Source organism: Peromyscus californicus, unplaced genomic scaffold (assembly GCF_007827085.1).
Source record: "Peromyscus californicus insignis strain IS unplaced genomic scaffold, ASM782708v3 Scaffold_4__1_contigs__length_199733344, whole genome shotgun sequence".
NCBI classification, from domain to species: Eukaryota; Metazoa; Chordata; class Mammalia; order Rodentia; family Cricetidae; genus Peromyscus; species Peromyscus californicus.
Window position 1 is genome coordinate 87,000,290 of NW_026294562.1, and position 8,055 is coordinate 87,008,344.

The 8,055-nt window shown below is 45.4% G+C and overlaps 1 protein-coding gene across 1 annotated transcript in view; it reads right to left on the reverse strand.

Moving 5' to 3' along the window:
* Positions 1–3,859, reverse strand: part of Nucb2 (nucleobindin 2) — a 31,876-nt gene extending 28,017 nt beyond the window's left edge. Inside the window, exon 1 of the mRNA XM_052761223.1 lies at positions 3,730–3,859. The gene's annotated coding sequence lies outside the window, so the exon portion shown is untranslated. The remainder of the gene's footprint in view (positions 1–3,729) is intronic.
* Between the last annotated feature and the right edge of the window lie 4,196 nt (positions 3,860–8,055).

Here is an 8,055-nt window from a genome sequence, read left to right on the forward strand (position 1 = left end):
GACACACACAAAAATAAATACTAAAAACATTTTAACTAACTTGATCCCAGTTGGTCACAGATGTGCTCTTGTTATTATATTATTATATTTTATGTGTTTGTACCTACTTATCTGTATGTGCGCCATGTGCATGCAGGTGCCTGTGAAGCCAGAAGAGAGTGTCAGAGCCTAACCATAAAACTGAATTAAGGGTTGGAGAGAAGGCTCAGAGGTTAAGAACACTGGCTGCTCTTCCAGAGGTCCTGAGTTCAATTCCCAGCACCCACATGATGGCTCACAGCCATCTATAATGAGATCTGGTGCCCTCTCCTGGCATGCAGGCATACATGGAGGCAGAATGTTGTATACATAACAAATAAATAAATCTCTAAAGAAAAAAAAAAGCCATGTGCAATAAAAAAAAAAACTGAATTAAGCTGGACATGATGGCTACTACCTGTAATCCCAGAATCCAGGAGGGCAAGGCAGGAGGATTGCCTTAAGTTTGAAGCCAACCTAGACTACATAGTGAGTTCCAGGACAGCCTGGGCTACATGAAACTTGTCTTTAAAATTTAAATAAATTTTATCTTATTAAATTTTATTAATAAAATATAAATTATTTTCAGCACATTTTAATTTTTTAAATTTTTATTCGTGTATGTGTGTGAATGTGTGTGTGTGTGTATGTGCCTGATGTGTGTGTGTGCCTGGTGTGTGAGTGTGCCTGGAGAGGCCAGAAAAGGGTGTCAGATCTCCTGGACTGAAGTTAAAAGTGGCTGTGAACTGCTGGACATGGGTCCTGGAACCCAATACAATCCTCTGGAAAGGTGAGCATTCTCAACTGCTGAGCCAGCTATCTGGCACACATAATATCATTTTTAAGAATTTTTTTAATTTTTATTTATTTATATATTTATTTCATGTATGTGGACATAAGCTCCATGACATTCAAATAGAAGTCAGAGAACAACCTGGAGAAGTTGGCTCTCTTCTTCAACTTTGACATGGTTATGGGGATTGAACTCAGATCATCAGGCTTGGCAGCAAGCACTTTTACCCTCAGATACATCTTGCCAGACCTTCAATATATTTAAAAAACTGGCACTTGATCCTTCCAGCTCCCAAATACTCAAAGAGATATTTTGCAGACACCAACCACTAAAAGGGTCCTTAGGAAATAGGACACAATTTTAACATATATTATTCTACCATTTGGCTGCAGAGACACACAAAACATATCCTAAAACAAAGACACTAGAATTAATGCCCATAATTAATGACTACTGATTTGAAAACTGTCTTAACTGCCTTCTTGTGATTTCATTTCAATTTGTATTTAGTGAACACAAACCAACTTGGCAAACAGCATGCTGAAAGCTGGGCTTGGTGTACACATCTGTAACCTGAGCACTCAGGAGACTGAGACTGCAGAATTTCGGTAAGATTCAGCCAGGCCAACCTGGGCTACATATGGGGTCTGAGTCTATCCTTTTTTTTTTTTTTTTTTTTCGAGACAGGGTTTCTCTGCGTAGCTTTGCGCCTTTCCTGAAACTCACTTGGTAGCCCAGGCTGGCCTCGAACTCACAGAGATCCGCCTAGCTCTGCCTCCTGAGTGCTGGGATTAAAGGCGTGGGCCACCACCGCCCGGCTTCTATCTTAAACAAACAAACAAAACAAAAAGTATACTGAAAGAATACAAGTTGTTTGAGTGGTTGGAGAGATGGAGGTTGGGGAAATAGGGGTTAAGGAGATGGCTGTCAATAAACTGCCACGTAAGCACAGGACCTGAGTTTGGATCCCAAGCGCCCACACAAAAAGCCAGTCAGACTGCATGCCTATAATCTCATCCCTAGGGAGCAAGAGACAGGAGGATCCCTGGGGCTCCTTTTCTGGCCAAATAGGTGAGCTCCAGGTCTCAAAACATAAGGTGGAAAATGATAGAGGAACTGGAGTGGACCTCTGGCCTACACACACACACACACACACATACACACACACACACACACAGAGTATATGAAAAGAACAGCAAGCACCTTGGGAGAACAGAGAAAAGGAAACACAGCAGGGACTCCACCATGGGGCAGTGGTAAAACCAGAAGAGCCTAAGAACAGCATCTGGAAACCCACAAGGAGGCAGAGAGGAGTTCTTAAAATGTATTAATGGATGTTTGTGTCCTCCTTCTACCACATGGGTCACAGGGATCACTCAGGAGAACATCGGGCTTGCTTGCAAGAGATGTTATCCACTGAGCCATCGAGATGGCTCTCAGAAATGAACTGTTGACCCACACCAGACAACCCAGATGTTGGAGAGTTTCTGTGTTCACTTAACAGCTAAAGTGATACTATCTGAGATTTCATTCGTAATTCTAAATTTCCATGATTTTAATGCTCTACACTCTTAATTGTGTTAACCAAGAAACATGTGTTGGAATATTCATTCATTATTTGTTGAATTTGCTTGAGTTTTATAAAACTATAACACAGTTTAAATGAGGAAAACTCCTGAAGCAATTTCTAAGAAGGAAAGATAAATAATCTGCATATTACTAGAGTCCAGTTACTTAACAAAAACAGCCAGGGAAGACTTTAAGAAGCAATTTAAATAGCTAAAGGCTATCAGATCCAAATGCCTGATACAATCCTGTCAGCTCTTGAGTTTAGGGCAATTATCTTTAGGGCAATCATCTCAACATTTTAAGCTTTCCTACAGGGAAATCCCACAATCAAACATAACTTGTTATAACAAATATTTTCATTTAAGCCGCGCGCGCGCGCGCGCGCGCGCGCGCGCGTGTGTGTGTGTGTGTGTGTGTGTGTGTGTGTGTATGCTGTGTGGTGTGTGTGACTGCTGCCCATGCTAGTGTCGGTTTCCTAAGCTCAGTGCTCAAAAGATCCTCCTGCCTCAGGCTCCCCTAAGAGCTAGGATGTGAGTCACAGCTTCCTGCCTTTTGTTAAAATCAGGGTGTTTTCTTTGGGGGGCGGTAGTATTTATATTATTCATCCACAGATTTAACAGAGCCTTAAATAAGAAACTTAGATAATAGCACTCAGCATTCAATTTGTGTAAAAGGTATAAATCATCAGAACCAGGGTTCCTGTTCATTTTCGTTCTCTCCCCCTCCACCCCTTTCTGATTTTGCAAAATAATTGCCATGCAAGACTGCTGCCTGTATCAACCACAGTAACCACATCAGCCCACCGAGTTAACATTCAGCAGGTGCAACAAGAAAGTAACACCTTCCTCTTTCCCTAAATCGAAAGGGCTCCTCTTTCGCCTAATTTGTTACTTTGGGGCAAACGATACTACAGCTGGCACGAACTTTCTCCTTGGTGGCAGAAGATGCTGGCTTCACATACCCCAGGGAAGAGCTGTGCTCCTGGGCCTAGCTTTGCTCCGCGGCGCTGGTGGCACTGGAGCATCTGTACGGAATTGATAGGTCCAGAGTCCCCACCAGTGGGCATCCCCCTCGCCTACGGACCCCGCCCCAGTCTGGGTCCAGCACCTATACCACCTGCTTGTGCCACCGACCCGAAGAAAACTCGGGTGCCCTGCAGCGAGAGGAGCGGTGGTGAGGACCCGGCGACTGGGGCTACAGCTAGGAGACCCTCCCCAGCCCTGCCCGCCCACAACTCGGCCCTCTAAGCCCACAGCCAAGGCAGGGCAAGCGAGGACCTGCGTCCTCTCTCCCAGGAGCCACCCAGCCTCCCTACGGCCGGGATTTGCACACAGCTCCGCGTCACTGACCTTCTCTGCAGGGTCTCCGCGCGCGAGGCTAAGCCGAATGATGCCCGCCTCGCACACACCGGTCTTTCCCAGCCCACGGCCCTTCGCCGTGCTCTAGTCCACAGCCTACTGCGCGCCCGCCTCCTGGTTGCCATGGTGACTGCCTCCGCCCCCCGACAGCCGCTAATTGGTCCGGCTCCGGATCGCGGAGGACGCCTATTGGTGAGTTGGTCCAGAGAAGCGCCTACGCGAAGGAGCTTCGGGAAGACCTAGCCAAGAGGGACGTGGCGCTCTCCGACGCCGATGAGGAGGCCGCGCCTCTTCCTTCGCTGGCTGTCCTGAACTAGCTTGTGGAGCAGGACTTAGGCGGTGAGGTGCTGCCCAGGGATCTCCCACAAAGTCTTAGGGATAGCCAGGCTCTTGGTCCCAGGCCTGTGCCTGCAGCGCCCAGACTGGTGAAGAAAAAAGTGCAGGCCTCTTGCGGGTCCGGAGCCTCTTTCTTGGAGGGACTCAGAATGATATTTAACCATACCCCACCGTCGTTATCTTGGGCCTTGAGTCACTGTGGCTTAACTGTATCCATCTCATTTTTATCTTATGCACATCTTCAGATACAGCTTTCTCTACTGTCTGCCCCGCGGAGCGGAGACATCTTCATCTCATTTTAACCATGGGGCTCCTAGATGTATGGGGTTGGAGGGTTAGAAAAGCCTTTAGAGTCTTGGGGCTGGTTTTGACGCTTGAGTGCCAGTTAATCACACCTTACTGATCTTTAATTTTTTCACCTAAAAAAAAAAAATTGTTCCTAGGTTGTGTATTACTGGTCTCCTTACTGCAACGAAAACTAACAAAAGCAATTAAAGAAAGAAGAGTTTATTTTGGCTCACAGTTTAGGAGTGTGCTTCAGTACGGCAACAGAAGCAGCTGGTCACAAGGCATCCCAGTCAGGAAGCAGAGAGAGAATGCTGAAGCTTGGCTCTCTGTCTCTGTCTGTGTGTGTGTATGTGTCTCTCTCTGTCTCCCAGTATGTGTGTTTGTCTCTTTGCCTCTGTCTCTGTCTCTCTTCCTCTCTCCCTGTGTGTGTCTGTCTCTCTGTCTGTCTCTGTCTCTCTCTAATGTAGTAGATGACCCTGCTGTCTACAGTTGGTTGAATCTACAAGTATAGAACCCACAGATACAGAGGAAGGCAAACTGCACTGTGAACAAGATGCAACATAGGTCAGTGGCTGCAAAGCACCATTAGGGACCAGACTTCCTCTCTTACAATACTCAACTTGCCTTTAACCCATCATTTGGGGCAAGGTATGAAAGCACTGTGCGTCCATTTCCTTATATGTAAAATGGGGACAGTAACACACGCACACACCACCCACTTACAGCATAGCCAATCAATAGAGAGGTGGCTGGCACATGGAAAGTAGTAACTGCCGTTCTTAGGCTGGTGACTGAACTAAGACTAAACTCAGCTCTAGATTTTAACTCTTAAACACCTCTCATCCATGTACTTAGACTAATATCCCAAAGTTAAGCTCCTCTTGTGTTTTAGGGGGACACTTGTCCATTTTTTGGTTTTTGGCTCTGCCTCCACTGAAGGCTTAATAGCAGAGACATATATAAGGAAATGAACAGGTTCAACATAATGACACTTGAAACAAAAACAAACAAAATCCTAGACTGTAAACACATTGAAGGCAGGAACTGCCTTGAACATTTTTATAAACTATTATCTAGCACAAAGACAAATACTGTCTGAACCAGGCACAAAAACTGGGTGTAGCTGTTCTAAGGGCAGAACTGAGAAGCTCTGGTGGTGCTATGTCTGGATGATTCATAGAAATCCAATGGAGATCAGCAAAACCTGGCAAGCGAGAAGATGAGGTTCACCCAGTGATGTAATAAAAGGAAGAAGATAATGGAGTGTGGCGACTGAGGTGGTGACACTTTTCTAGGGTGAAGGCAAGAAGACAAGAAAAACAGGATGAACAGTGGCCATGAGGATCAAAGCCTGGAGTGGTGGCTCAGGTCTTGAATCCAAGCACTTGAGAGACGGAGGCAGAAGAATCAATGTTAAGTTTGAGGCCAGCGTAGGCAAGAGTGTGAGACCCTGTCTCAAACTCTTACACTAAACAATGCTAAATACAAGCAAAGAAGAGCCATTTTTACAGTGAAAATGGATAAAGAGAAATGACAGCGGTAGAGATCTTCCCGGGTATGCTCAAGGCCCTGGTTCAATCTTCAGCACTGAAAGAAAGAAAGGGAGAGAGAAGGAAGAGGGGGAGGGAGAATCCTGAAGGCATCCTATTATCTGAGGAATTTAAGAAGAACTATTGCTTCTTGAATCGAGATGACTCAGAGGATAACCTCAGTTCCATCTCCAGGGCCTACATGGTGGAAGGAGAGAATTGAGTTGTCCTATGACTTCCATCCACATGTTCGCTGTGGCATGTGCTCCTCCCCACCCGATTCCCAGACACACACACACACACACACACAATGTAGTTTTAAGAAGAGAAATAAATGTTACTTAATAAGTAAAGCCTAAAACTTAGGTTTCCGCTGGGATGATGAATTTCCTGATAGGGAGAAGAATGAAAGAACACAGCACAAGTTGGAATCCATTCCCAACCCTGCCTCAAATGGTTGGCATTTGTGCCTGGTCTTGAGTTTCTTATCTGACTCTAGGCCTGGTGTGTGTTCTGGCAGAGTAGCCAATCAGTCCATCAGGTAACAGTAAGTCAACCTCTGAATGGAGAGGTAACATGAGCAAGAAGCCAATGTACCTGGATTAAAGGGTGGGGAAGGACTCAGGGTTTCTTTAAGGGACTGGACCCTGGGAGTTTGACCATGCTTTGTTTGTTTTATTTTTTTCTTTTTGTTTCTGTTACTCTTATTTGGGAGGGGGTTACAACGGTGGGGGACTGATTTGGGAAGACTTGGAAGTGTGATTGGGTACATGATGTGAAATTCCTAAATAATCAATAATCAATAAAAATATTATGTTGAGGGAAAAAAAACAGCTCCAGGTTGCTTCCTGCCTTGAGCAGTCCACCCCATTGTCTTTGGAACGTGCCCTTATTTAGCATTATTAACTAAACCCAACTCCATTCCTATTAGCTAATGTCACCCAGCAAGCTTCCAAGCAGTAGCGGTTCATGCTGCAGAGATAGTGAAGAGTAAATCAGAGGGTGCCTGGCACACTGTGCTACAGTGATGTGTTAAAAGATATTTCTGCACCTGTAACCTGAGGGTCATATGAGGTGCTGGAGAAGGTACTGGATAGATTTTATCCTCTCTGCTCACACACCCTCTGCTTGTTACCTAGGAAACCCTGGTTGATTATTGCCTTCATGGGATATCGCTCAACTTGATCTAGGCAATTTGATTCTTTGATTTCCAAGGAAACCTGGCTCAGCTAAGAAACTCAAAATGAATTTGTTAGAGGGCAGGCGAGAAGAAAAGGAAAACATCTGAGCAAACTGGCAGCTATGAGCCCTGCCCCATAGGGTAGTTCTTGGTTCCTCAGGAGAGAGGGTAACCGAAGGAGCATCTAGGTGGTTGGTTTTGTTTCTGATGTGTGCGTGCATGTGTAATATTTATGTACATATATTGTATATATTCTAATGTTTTGTGACGGGTTCTCTCTCTCTGTAGCTCTGGATGCTATGGAGTTCCATATGTAGACCAAACTGGCCTTGAACTAGTGGCAAACCTCCTGCCTCTGTCTCCTGACTGCTGAGATTACAGGCATGTGCCACCATGTCCCACCTATTCTGGGTTTTTTGGTTTTTGGTTTTTGGGGGGTTTTGTTGTTGTTGTTGTTGTTGTTTGTTTGGGTTTGGGTTTACAATGTTTCTCTGTTTAACAGCCCTGGCTTTATATACCAGATTGGCCTTGAACTCAGAGATCCACCTGCTTCTACCTATCCAAGTGCTAGGATTAAAGGTGTATATCACCACACCCAGCCTATTCTGACTTTTTTTTTTTTTTTGAGACAGGGTTTCTCTGTGTAGCTTTGGAGCCTGTCCTGGAACTCACTCTGTAGACCAGGCTGGCCTCGAACTCACAGAGATCCACCTGCCTCTGCCTCCCGAGTGCTGGGATTAAAGGCGTGTACCACCACTGCCCTTATTCTGACTTTTTTTTTTAATTATGTATACATTGTTTGCCTGCATGTATGCCTGCAGGCCAGAAGAGGGCGCCAGATCTCATTATAGATGGTTGTGAGCCACCATGTGGTTGCTGGGAATTGAACTCAGGACCTTTGGAAGAGCAGCCAGTGCACTTAACCGCTGAGCCATCTCTCCAGCCCCTATTCTGACTTTTTAATAACACAGTATGCCCCCTCTG